The sequence below is a fragment of the Microtus oregoni genome, unplaced genomic scaffold, assembly GCF_018167655.1.
Source record: "Microtus oregoni isolate MIOR12 unplaced genomic scaffold, Mior012 000019F_ref0000042, whole genome shotgun sequence".
Lineage (NCBI taxonomy): Eukaryota > Metazoa > Chordata > Mammalia > Rodentia > Cricetidae > Microtus > Microtus oregoni.
The window spans coordinates 13,098,320-13,112,480 of NW_024543078.1; the positions used below are offsets into that span (position 1 = coordinate 13,098,320).

The 14,161-nt window shown below is 42.5% G+C and overlaps 1 protein-coding gene across 1 annotated transcript in view; it reads right to left on the minus strand.

The window, feature by feature from the left end:
- Acyp2 (acylphosphatase 2) overlaps nt 1–14,161 on the minus strand; it is a 166,551-nt gene that overhangs the window by 15,873 nt on the left and 136,517 nt on the right. The gene's annotated exons all lie outside the window — the stretch shown is intronic.

Sequence of the window (14,161 nt, forward strand, 5' to 3'; positions counted from 1 at the left end):
AGGTTCTGCTTTCATTTCTACAGAAGACAAGAACTGTGGACTCCTTCCAGGCTTATGTGGTTTGATGAAACAAGACCCCCCAAAAGGTCTCCCTGAACCCTAAAAATACTTTACCCAATAAACAGCAGGAAGCAGTTTGGAGAAAACTATGCCCAAATTCCCAAAATGATTATTATTATTATTATTTTTAAAGGGGGCTGATTATAAGAGGCTAATGGTCACAGTCAATCTCTTTCTTAAAAAAAAGGGGGATATAATATAAAAATGAATACTTTACATTGGTATAGACTCTGATTTATTGATACAAATTTAATGTCAATTCTGTTAAATGTATATTTCTACTCTTGTTTAAGATATTATGCTTATAAAGCTCATTTTAAAAATATGATACATACATTTATGGATTAAAGATAGTCATTTATAATAATCAATGTCATTGTCATGTTTGTTAGGTTTCCTAGATATACAGAAATACATTTCAATTAGACAGATAATCTTCAACACTTCAAAGACCTATAGAATATGACATTTAAAATGTTTTAAGAACTTAGACTTTTCTACAGTGAGACATGTCTGCTTCTGGCAGCACCAATTACTTCAGAGAGGTTGATGGGCATTGAAGAAACTCATTATGGAATTTGCCTTCAATGTGACAAGGCTAGCCATTTGGGCAAGAAACTGCTCTTGCCTGTTCTGCTTGATGGCATGCTGTATAAACTGGACATGCAAGACCCATAGAAAAATAACTGCTGAACTTGCCAAAAAGAAGGTGAAACAGTCCTTTAAGGTTCCTGCTTTATGAAAAAGTCTGCCAGATGTACTCAGAACACTAAAGAAAGTGACTGATGAACTGTCAATACAGGTGAAACAGTCTTTCAAACTTCCTGCTTCATGGAAAAGTCTGCCAGATACTGTGGGCCTGTAGACTGGAGATGGTGCTCCAATGCTACAGAACTTTGGGTACAGGCAGCAAAATGTCTCTGTCAATTCTAGAATTTAGGAAGTTACTTACAATGCACTTCCTGTTTAATTAGGTAATATTATATCCTTCTGAGGTCTTTGATGGAGTTGAAGACAGATAGTTATAGTTTTCTTTAGTTATGATAAAAGATAAATTAGAAATGAAACTTTAGACTCACAAAAATTTTGTAACTGATACTTGTTTTGTTATATGCAATTTTACTATTTTAAAGTTAAAACCTTCCTTTATATTTAGATGGAAAAGGGGAGATGATATGGGATTCCCTTCTGTATGCTATAAATGTGTTTTATTACCATTGGTCAAGAAAGAAGCTGTTTTGGCCTATGGCAGGGCAGAATATAGAAAGGCGGTAAAACTAAACTGAATGCAAGGAGAAAGAAGACAGAGTCAGGCAGACACCATGTAGCTGCCAAAGGAGAAAGATGCCAGAACCTTACCAGTAAGCCACAGCCTCATGGCAATACACAGACTAATAGAAATGGCTAATTTAAGATGTAAGAGCTAGCGATGAATATGCCTGAGCCATTGGCCAAGCAGTGTTGTAGTTAATATAGTTTCTGTGTGGTTTTTAAGGGTCTGGGCAGCCAGAAAACAAATGTGCAATCTTTGTTTACACAGTCATATAAGAAACTCAAGTAAATTAGGTGCATAAGGACATTCTTAAAGTATTGATAGCAGCCAAAAAAAAAAAAAACAAACCTGTAAACAAGATGTTCAATAAGTTATACCTCAACATACCACCATGTAGCCATTAAAATTTACAACTACAATTCCCAGGTGGGAAAAGGTTGCTATTCAGAGATGTAAATAAATCTTAATAATAACTTCACTCACTGTGTATACTAGGCACATAGGAAACAGCAAAAATGAAAACCACTATTATTAGTTTTCATAGACAAAATTGTAGTGGGACATTACATATTTTTATTGTATTAATATATTACAGATTTTACTGTATTTAATATATTATAGATTTTATTGTATTTTTCCACATATAAAGGACAAAAAAGAAAAAACCAAAATATAAGGACTGTGGTTTCCAAAGATAAATAGCTTCCTAGTGCTGTTTCACCAGTTCAGGGCCCTGTGTGTATGTGGGGTGGGGGGCTGCTGATGCCACCTACCTGTGGAGCTCAGTCTAGTGGCATCTGTCACTTCCCCTTCTCAAGGGCATCTTAGGGTCTTTACAGAGTCACATCTAAACAATAAATGAAGTTCCCTTCCTTACAGCACCTAGGACCTCACTAAAACTGGAATGAAGACAAAGAGGAAAATCCACATACCCAACCCTAGCTTTACGACTTTAACAGTCTAAAGGCTTCATTCCCACTAAGAAAGTTGTAGGATAATCAAAACCAAGATGCAGAACTGTTTGGTGGAGTTCACATTTAATCTTTTGAATATGAAAATGAATCTCAGTTGAAAAGTTCAGGTAGGTAGGAAGAAACACCTTTAAAGAAATTCAATGTTGTGGCTCATGTTCAAAGTAGGGATGGAAGCAGAAACCCACAGAATATTCCATTTGGGTCTTAGGCTGTGACAGCAACTGCGGTACAAGTTTTGTGAGTGTGCTTTAAACTCGAAATTGATGAGTGTAATGCAACTTTTACTTGGACTTTATTTGAATTTTAACAGCTACTAACAGATGCTCTTAGATTGAATAGGCCCCAATTCCCAAATAGCACAGCATTTCAAAGCTATTTTTGATTCTGAAACGCGAAGCAATTCCAGGAAGTCAGTCCTGAGTCTTTTTCCTGGCTGCGGAAATAGCTTCTCTTGTGGCCCCTCTGACCCATGCCAAGGAAACTGTGCTTCTGCTCACAATCCTCTGACTAGTGCAGTGAAAAAGTAGGCTATTAGTTCATCTTCAGAGAACCTGTTCTCATAGTCTCTGGAACCAGGTAGACATGAAGAGTCACAGAGTTCTCAATTCCTCTTCTTTTCTGAAACCATCTCAACATTTTATTATCTCGGGAGACTCATTTACAGAGTGTATGGGGGGGGCTTATATTTCAGTAGATAGTCAGTGTTAACCTTCTACTAAATAATTCTTCTGGAAAAGCTTTGGCAACCCCAGCCTCAAGTCTTTGGGCCCTTGTTTTAGTGGTTGTACTTCTCACCAGCCTGAACCAAACTGCCTTTCCATGACATCCCACTCCTTACCTTGGGATGCACAAGGCTTTCTTATTCAAAAGGAAAAGCTTTCACTGCATTATATCCTCCAGTATTGCCCATCTTATCTTTCCTGTACATCCAAGTTTCCAGAGCTGAGGAATTCCTATTGAGCCAAATGGAAACTCTGACTTAGTTTTCAGACATAGTAACAATGACTTCCCAGGGTGTCTTTCTAAACCAGGGATCCTTACAGGGCTTTGTTAAACACGTTCTTGATGAAGAATATACAAAGATAAGGACTGTGACAAGCAAGACAATACAGAAGCAGATAAAGACAGCATCAAAGCCTTTCCCCCAGCCTTGTTATATCTACACCACACGCACGATCGCACATGCGTGCGTACACACACATACACACACACACACACACACACACACACACACACGCACACCAGAGCAGGGAGGTGTGTTCCATTATGTAGCCTTGGCTTGTCTAGGACTTACAGAGATCTACTTGTCCCTACCTCTCAGTTCTAGGATTAGAGGAGGGTACCACTATTGTCCAGAAAAAAGTTGAATTTTTGATCCTGTGAGATGGCACAGTAGGCAAACAGACAATTGTCAAACCAACTGTTGGCCTCATTCCCCAGAACTCATGCTAAAGTGCAAAGGAGGAACCGACTCTCTGAGGCTGTCTTTGAACCTGCATACCTGGGTCCTGGGACGAACGTGTGAGGCTACAGCTCCTAATTACTGCATCTTCCTGGAGCTTGCCAGTGTGTCTCAAGATCAACTGCTTTGCTGTTTTATAGTGTTTGATATTGTCACTTTATTTTCCACATTCTGTCATGCAGTAAGAGAGAGAAAATCACATTCTGCTATTGAGTTTCTACCCTTGTGTTCTCTGCAAGTTTTGTATTAGTGTGTGTGTTTTAAAAATACTCCCTTTTGTGGAAAATTCACTGTGGTTCTGTAATTGTAGCAGCCTTTTTAAGGGACTCTTCGTGCTTGGATATATGGTCAGGACTTTATTATTTTCTTCACCTTTCTCCGTGTGTGAGTATTAGGGTGGGGAATGGTTTAGTGATCTCCTGGATCTAAGGGAAGAAGAAACTTGCATGGTTCCAGTAACTCTGAGCTCCATGGCAAGGCCCTGTGTCTATCTGGGTCTTTGGAGCTGCCTTGCTGGTCTTGATGCTTAAATTCTTGACTGGCAAAGGTCCTTCCCAGATGATGTTTCGTAGTTCAGAGCAGCTCTTGGGTTCTGACAGTCAATATCATGCTCACCGGCCTGGGGAAACTTTATCGCTACACTCTCCCTCCCTGCACTGGCTTCCTAGTCAGCTTCTGAGTTACGGTTGCTACATCTTCCCACTGTGAGAATAAGGGCAGCTCTGAGATGCCACCTCAGGCTCCCTCTGCCCACCAGACTGCAGCTGCTCTCTCCCTGCTCTGCTTCCTCTCACAAGTGGGAGCACAGGTCTCCAGCTGGAAATGCATGGATACTCCTGTGCTCTTGGCTTTCTCTTAGTCCACCCTCAGCTTGCCTCTGACAGTTTGACTCAGACAAGGAAAGTCTTATCATCAGATAAGTGTTTCCGTTCTGGCTCCTATCTTCTTCACGAAGTCCCTCTGGCTAGAAGGGAGGAGGCGTCTTGCTGCATTTTTTTTTTTTTTTGCTTCCTTAACATGTGGGTAGGTGTGTTACAGCACAAGGGTGGTCAGTGTCCAACTCACAGGGTCTGTTCTCCCCCCCCCACCATGTGAGGCAGGGTCATTGTACAACTCACAGGGGTCTGTTCTCCCTCCACCATGTGAGGTCATTGTACAACTCACAGGGGTCGGTTCTCCCCCTCCACTATGTTAGGCAGGGTCATTGTACAACTCACAGGGGTCTGTTCTCCCCCTCCACCATGTGAGGCAGGGTCATTGTACAACTCACAGGGGTCTGTTCTCCCTCCACCATGTGAGGTCATTGTACAACTCACAGGGGTCTGTTCTCCCCTCCACCATGTGAGGTCATTGTACAATTCACAGGGGTCGGTTCTCCCCCTCCACCATGTGAGGCAGGATCATTGAATTCCGGGTATCAGACTTGGCAGCAATCACCTTTACCCACTGAGCCTCATCAGAGATCCGAGCATTTTCAGCTTTCACATATAGGTGAATTGCCCCAGGACCTTGTGAAGATGCACGCTCCGATTTAGAGAATTCCGAGAAGTCTTGAAATTGTGTTTTTCCACAGACTCCAGGTGAGAGCAGCGCTGCCGGGTTTTGGACATCACGATAACTAGGCAGTCGTTGCTGCCATGCCCTGTCCTTTGAGAGGCGCCCTTCCTCCCTCTCTGAGGCTTTAATGGCAGGATGGTTCTAGGACAAGGAACAAACACAGCCAGATAACATAATCTATGCAATGTATGTCATTAATTTAGTCATCATATCACCCCTGCAGACAGCACATATAAAACAGAAGGAAACTTAGGATCAACTAGGCAAAGCCTTTGCCTAAGCCCAGCGGATCACATCTCTGTTCTCCCCTCTCCTTGCTGTTCTTCCATTTGCCTAAGCCCAGCGGATCACATCTCTGTTCTTCCATTTGCCTCATCTAGCGCTTATCAAGACAATAGTGCTTACAGGGCTGGGGAAGTACACTTGCCTAGCACGACTAAGGTCCTGGGTTCAATCCCCAGGACCACCCAAAACCAAAATAACAAAACAATTTCTTTGGGCCAGTGAGATGGCTCAGTTGGTAAAAGCTCTTGGTGCGCAAATTTAAAAAGAGAATGGTGATGATATGCTGACTCTCATTCTAATGCAAATGTTTACACACATTCCAGAACACGGAAGGAATAGGAGGATGAAATGGCTCTGTGTATTTTGTGTGTGGACACACTCGTGTGCATGCATGTGTGTCTGTGTTGGCAGTTATTGTATTTGCTTTCATTTCCTCCATCCCTCTAGTCATATAATTTGATTTAAAAAATCTAATATTCACTGGGGCTGGAGAAATAGCTCAGCAGTTAAGAGCACTTACTACTCTTGCAGAAGACCTGGGTTCGGTTCCCAGCTCCGGCACGATTGCTTACAACCATCTGTAACTCCGGTTCCAGGGGATTCAGTGTCTTCTTCTGGCCTCTCTAGGCTCCAAGCACACAATGTGATGCATATGTGGGGACACACACACACATACACACACACATACACACACACATACACACACACATACACACACACATACACACACACACATACACACACACATACACACACATATACACACACACATACACACACACATACACGCACGCACACGCGCACGCACATGCACACGCATACACACACGCACACACATACACACACACACATAAAACAAGTATTTTTTTAAATCTAGTATTCAATCAAAACTCATATTTTCCCCACTTCAATCAGTGTCTTTTATAGTTTCCTGTCTGCTGTCTTGAACCAAAATTATAGGTTTTCTTAAAACAATCTGTCATCTAAATGTATACTTATATTATGCTGTATTTTTAAAGAATTCCTTGTTTAGTCTATTTAGTTACACTTCTATGAATTCTGAGGAACTCTAAAATAACACTTGATATCAAGGCTGATGTTTGGGCACTATGCATGTAGTATGAATACTATAACACTAGTGTTTTGCTACTCTATTGCACTCTCTAGGGGAGGGCCTTGGTACTGGGCAGAACACAAGTCCAGTCAGGGACTTATGGCTTTGTCTACCCCTGGCTATCCTGGGCTAACCCTGCCATCTGTCTCTGCCACCTTGGCGCCAGTCAGCTGGAGCAGGACCCCACAGACTGTCAGTAGCTTACATCTCCAGGAGGCAGTCAGCTGTACTGCTATTTGAGCTATTCGAGAACAGTTCATCCTAACTGTTAACTTATCTATGATAAGTCAGTATCTAGATCCTGGCAACATTTCCCCTTCCTTCTACATTTGCATGAGCTGTGTGATTTTTCTAAGAGGTGGGAGCCTCTGCCGCAGCTATAAAGCCAATCCGGAAAGCACTTAAGGCTTCTATGTAACCATTCCCTTTACAAACAGTTTAATAGACTTTCCGAGGGAAACAGATTAGCAACGCCTTTCTTCTCTGGCCTACCAACACGCTTTTCATTTCTTAGTTCCTACGCTGGGTGGCCCAGTCCAGAGAACAATAGTTCTGAACAAATAAGACTGTTTGAATGAGTCAAGTGGCTTCTGCGGGATCCCTTTCAAAACACACAGGAAGCGAGTAACGGTGTTTGAGGAGTCAAAGGAAAACAGGGTGCAGTTCACAGACTCCTCTTCCATCCCCTCTGCCTCTGTAAAGTCATGCCTTCTCTGTTTCCCAGAGACTTTAAATACGCCAGCGATTCTGCAAGCAGATGAATGTGAAACTCAGCGGAAATCTTCCCAAGGCCATTTCTCTCCTCCTTTGGCCACTTCTCTTCCCTTTTGACTGCATTTTGGAAATTCTGTATTAGTTTTATTTGCTAACCCTAACAACAACACAAGAGCGACAACAATAAAATGTGAGCAGAATGTGTTTCCCTAGGGCCACTGCTGTTCTTCTCCACAGTTTCTGGCTCCTTCCCTACAGCACTAGCAGGATGGAATGCCACCAGGAAGCAACATTTCACACCCAATTCAAGACTGTTACCAGCTTTCAGTTTTTAATTTTAAGAAGGATCCATGACTCCTATTTTTGAGTGCCTATTATATATGTGTAGTATTTTCGATTCTTTAAAGAACATAAAGTAGTATATAATAGGGTCTGTGACAATAGAAATATAAAATTCTTGAGTGTCTGCCTTCCTGCTAGTGAATGTTGACCCGGAAGTGGTGGCCCTGCACCTTAGCTCGACAACACAGCTCTGAATGTTACGGTGACTCAGACCACTGCGCATTCTTGCTGTATGTATCATTCGTCACCTTTAGAAAAAAGGTTGGTTCTGTGCTCATTCCTGCTTCCCTCTGGACTCCAGCGATTTCAATATGCACACAGTCAGGTCCTTCCAACCCTGTCATCACAGCTCACTCCCTTCCAGCCTGTGATAGCCTTGACTTCAACTGGTCTCAGGATAGCCCAACGTGGTCAGAGGAGTGGGGTCCTTCGGAATTCCCCGAAAGCCACTATCTCTCCCCTTCCAGCCCACCTTGTATCCTCCAGTATCCGGGCTCTCATACTCAGGCCTCCTTTTCACTGACCCTCTCCTCTGTGCACCTCTGTCCTGACAGCTGGAATCCTAAGATCAATTTAAATACAACTCTGCACTGCACCTGGAGATTGCCTGTGGCAGATCACAGCCATGGGGATGGGCTAAGTTTCAGATTCATAACTTCAGTGCTGTCTGAAGATCGCCCCGTAGCCCAGCCACCCATCTATTCTCATGGACACTCTGCCACACTTTCTTCTCTCCCCTCAGACTCCCACAGGCTCCTGTCCTCATGCTTCCTCCACAATCTTGTTTTCTCCTTTTCTGAGAAGACGGAAGCAATCAGGAGACAATTCCATGGACCTCGTTATCATTTCTGCCACCTGTGTACCCAACCTCACACCCCATCACCCTGGACAGTTCTCGGAGGTGAAGCTGCCATGACTCCTGCTACGCTGGGGCATGGGCTCTCTCTCCTCTGTCAAGGCATGTGTTCGATAACTCTCCTTCCATCTCCTACACCATTGGTCCTTGCTGTGAGTTCATCCACAGAAGCATATACACATGCATCTTTTTCTCAAATTTATTTTTAAAATGTGTTATTGCGTGTATGATGAATGCATATGATGTGTTATGTATGAGAGTGTACGCCACAGTAGTCAGAGTGCAGCAGACAGATAGAGGAGACAGTTTGGTAACCTGGGAGCTCCGTTTGGCTTTGGGTTATGCGTCTTTCATTCTTGTAGTGAGGCACTTAGCAGCCCGATTCCTTCACATGCCCTGTGTCCTCCAGCATTCTTTAAGGATACGTTCCCTGTTTGCTGTCTTATGCCTATGAATAACACGGCTTTGTACATGACTATGGGAAAGGGCATGTGCTGCAGGAAGAATAAATGTATGACCTCATCTTCTGATCAAAATCGAGAGCCATTCAAACCAAACCCCTTCTCCTTAGTAACCAACTCATCCCTCTCTCCAGCCCCATTAGAGAAAGCCCCCAAACGACAATCAGGGCCCTTGAGTGTCCTCATTTTGGGGCTCCTATCAGTCTGGACTGTCTTCCTTTGTAGCTTTCACGGTCACTCTGCCCCAAACAAAGTTGTCTTACTTCTTTTTAGAACTCTCTATACCCCAATTTCCAGTGCTTCAGATGAAAGACAAAGAATCTAGAACACACAGCCCAGATCCCAACCACCAGCAGCAAGAGAAGAACTTTCCAGAGCTGGTTTTCTTCTATGCCCAAGGGTTTCAGGGCCTGAGCTGGAGCCAGTTAGGATTCTGTAGAGCTTTTATCCAGGAGTCATCTCGCCAGCCTCTTTTTCTATCATCAAAACAGAAAATTTTCTTTGACCCACTTTTCTACCAACCGTCATCCCATTACTTTGAAGAAGAAAAAAAAAATAAACCTTCAAAAGAATTGGTTATATTTTCTCTTTTAATTTTCCCATTCCTATTTTCTTCAAACTGTCACCTCCACTGAGACTGTTCTCGTCATGACCCATTTCTTTGTTTCCATTTGGAACAAAATTATCCAAAAGAACAGTCAGTGTACACTGCTACCAGTTTCTTTCCTTCCATTCTTTTAAAACCTATTCTGGTTCTTAGCAAACCATTGAGAGGATTCTTGACTCACTTTGGCGGTTTAAATGAGAATGGCCCCCATAGGCTAATATATTTGAATATGTGGTACCCAGTTGGTGGGACCACCTAGGAAGGATTAAAAGGTGTGGTTTTGTTGGAGAAAGTGTGTCAGTGAGGGTTGTTTTGGGGGTTTCATTCCCAGTTGCTCTGCTTCCTGTTTGTGGCCCAGGATGTAGCTCTCTCAGCCATTACTTCATCACCATGCCTGCTGCCATGCTCGGCACCATGGGAGCATGGGCTCATCTGAAACTGTGAGTCCACCATAAATCCTTTCTTCTAGTTCCTTTGGCTATGGAGTCTTCTTGTGGCAACTGAAAAGTAACTAAGAATCTCTCACCAATGATGCTTCAGTTCTGAATCCCAGCTGTGGCTTCTCCGACTTCTCCTCATTGACATAGCTGCAGCCCACACATGAGCACTTCCGTTTCCACCCTTGGTTCCCAGCTGCCACACTCTCCTGGCTTCCCCACAACTCCCCATCACTCCTCAGTCTCTATGTTAGTTTTGCTGCTTTTTTTACTCGTCCTCATAACTTGAGGCTGCAGGCCTTCTGTGACCACTTATGCCCATTATCTCTGATATGAATGTCCTCAGCTCTAACCTCCAAACTCATGACACACACTGGCATCAGGACTCTACTGCCCAAGTCACCTCCAGCCTGGGATGTCCAAAGCAAAGAATGTTCCTGCAAAGATAAACTCCTCCATCACAACTTCTCCCAAAGCCTTTTTCTATAAACTCATTGTACTAGCTGCTCTGGTCAAAACCTTAGGGAGTCATCCTTGACTTTTTTTTTATACCCCACTATCCAGCTAATATCAAAATCATTCTAGTTGTATCCCTACATCTGCTATCCAGTGCTGTTGCTACCATCCAATGGGAGAAGCATGTTTCATTCTGACTACTGGACTCATCTCCTGAAAGACTCCCCCAACGTGTGTCATTGCTTCCACACAGCCTACATTTTACCTATGAGCCAGAGTGATCCACAGAAAACATAAAGTAGAGCTGTGTCTCTTGAAAGAGTTGTTGAAAGGGCGGTGGTGGCGCACACCTTTAATCTTAGCACGTGAGAGGCAGAGGCAGGCGGATCTCTGTGAGTTCGAGGCCAGCCTGGTCTACAAGAGCTAGTTCCAGAACAGGCTCCAAAGCTACAGAGAAAACCCCCCAAATAAAAATAAAGCAAAATAAATAAAGCAGATTTTGAGTCCTCCACTCAATATCCTGTAGTGATTTCTCAGTCCACTAAGAATAAAATCCAAAACTGTTACAAAAGTATACAAGCCCTGTGTTCTCTAGAGGTTAGCAGAGGTGCGGCTCCTTTAAGAGAGGATTCCTGACCCAGTGTTAGCAGCAAAAACTCAACAACTCTTTCAAGAGACCCTGCCACCAAACACTTAAATGGTGACTATGAACAGCTGTAGGCATGTTTCCTGATCTACTGAGTTGTGGTTAAAAAAAAAAAAAAAAGTGGCTCCTACCAGTACCTCCACCATGAAGCTACACTTCCAGGAAGACAAGGAGTGGGGTGAATCCAGCTGCCAAAGTCACAGCTTTAATACTAGCCATATCGCTTAGCATGTGGTCAGAAAAGAGAGATAAACAGTAAAAATAGATTCAGATTAAAAAAAAAAAACCTCTAAGCTGTTTACAGTGTGTTAAAAATTATACATAGGCTTGGAAGAAAAAAGAAAAAGGTTAGAGAAAGTCCTTAAGATAGAGAGAATAGTTAGATGTGGTGGCACACACCTTTAATCCCAGCACTTGGGAGACAGAGGCAGGAGGATCTCTGTTCTGTGAGTTCAAAGGTAGCCTGGTTTACAGAGTGAGTTCTAGGACAGCCAAAGATAAACAAAGAAATACTGTCTCAAAAACCCAAAAATAAAAATAAAAGAAAGAGAGTAAAACAAATAAATAAAACCACATAAAGATGGTAAATACAAAAAGAATTTGAATTCTGTATTCTACTTTGTTGTCTTTGAATTGTTTGACTGCTGAGGAAGGAGCAACAGCTGCTAAAAGACATTTGATTACAAATGCTGCTGGATTAATCCAACATATATATTTTGAAATGCCTTGACTTCAAAATTTAAGTCAAAAGATATGTTTGGAGAAGAGGTTTTGCTTTTGTTTCCACAGGAAATGGGAGGCTGTGAATTCATTCTGGGTTAAGAAAAATAAGGTTTGTTCAAGAAAGACACCCCCCCCCATGAAAAATCTCCCATGGGAGAAGATGGCCCAGTTGGCCCAATGTTTCAGAGCACCTCTGTTGCAGTTTCCTCTGAGTGCTACATCCAGAACATTCTCAAGACTGCTGGTTGAGATCATCCAGGCTCACAGAATACTCCAGTCAGGACTTGACCATAATCCTAAATTTTCCTTAGGTCCCCATAAGATTATCAGCAGAAAGTAGCCCAGAAAACTATGCCCACATTCCCAAAAAATGAATTATGGATGTCTGGCTTTGTTTAGAGTATTGATTGCAAGTTGTTATTGATAATGGTCAGGAAAAAAGCTAAACAAAGGAGATTAGATTTAAGCTCTTGTTTTGAAATGGAAAAAGGTAAAGTGCTGTGGGACAATGCTCTGTACCCTGCAAAGATTTGTCATGTGTATTGGTTTAATAAAATGCTGATTGGCCAGTAGCCAGGCAGGAAGTATAGGTGGGATGACCAGAGTAGGAGAATTCTGGGAAGTGGAAAGATTCAGTCTGCAGTCACCACTCAGATGCAGAGAAAGCAAGATGAAAATGCTGCACTGAGAAAGGGTTCCAAACCATGTGGCTAAACATAGATAAGAATTATGGGCTAATTTAAGTTGTAAGAGTTAGTTAATAATAAGCCTGAGCTAATAGGCCAAACAGGTCTTTTAAAAATTATTTATTTATTTATTTATTGTGTATACAGTGTTCTGCCTGCATATGTGCCTGTAGGCCAGAAGAAGGGACCAGACCTCATTACAGATGGTTGTGAGCCACCATGTGGTTGCTGGGAATTGAACTCAGGACCTCCGGAAGAGCAACCAGTGCTCTTAACCACTGAGCCATCTCTCCAGCCCCTAGGCCAAACAGTTTATAATTAATATAAGTGTCTGTGTGTTTGTTTGGGGCTGAACACCTGTGGGACTGGGTGGGACTGAAACTGGTGTCTACAGAATGTTTTTGTTCTGTTCATGGTCATAAACCTTTGGAGGCACACAGGAGGTATACAACAAACACCTATTGGATGTTTAACGAATACAAAGATAAATGATGTGTCTTTAAAGGGCAGGAAGCATTTTTCACACAATCACTGGAACCTCATGTGACTTTTGTGAACTTTCCCCCAAACACCTGATTTGTTTATTGCTTCCAGGTCTGTATAAGTTTCTGATCGCATGCCTGGTCATCATTGTCAATGAGCTATTATTTCCATCAAGTTACAGCCTTCATTTAAGTTTGAAATTATATTGGCACAAAGCTGCCTAAATTTGTTCTTAATTTCTGTAAGGCAGCACCGTGACATTCAAAACACGGCTTATGCACTCTCTGTTGTGCCTTTTTGTATTGATTATTGGTGATGCTCTGCATTGCCTTTCGTAAGACTCTGCTGGTCTTTTACACATCGCCCAAGTTAGAGTCTGAAGGGTCTGAGTCCTCTCCGCACTTTTCCTGTTCTCTTCTCACTGGATGGGCATTGGGGTGGGGCTGGGGGTAGCGGGTGGGATGGGGTTTTACCTCCCTGATTCCTTAAAGTTACGTAAGGTCATTTGACTAATAGTTAAAGACATATACCCCTTTTAGATGGAACTAGAATTGTCTTTTCAGTAAACACAGGCTGGGTCAATTAGATATTTATATGGATAAAATAAACCAAGATTCATATAACACCATTTATAAACATGTCCAGATGGATGACAGGTATAAATGTAAAAGATCTTGGACAGGCAGTTTAAAAAAAAAAAAACAAACAAAAAAACAGAGCAACAACAAAACAAAACAAAACCCTCTAAAGAGAAATGAAACACGATAGTGGAAAAATGGGTGTTGTGGCACACGACTGTTAATTTTAGTACTTGTGAAGATGAGGTAGGAGAATTGCTGTGAGTTCAAGACCAGTCTAGGTTAAAGAATGAGACACTAGCTCGGTGGTGGCGCACGCCCTTAATCCCAGCACTTGGGAGGCAGAGACCTGTGAGATCAAGGCCTGCCTGGTCTACAAAGTGAATGAATTCCAGGGCAGCCAGGGTGAAACCCTGTTTTTGATCACACACGCACACACAATAGCAA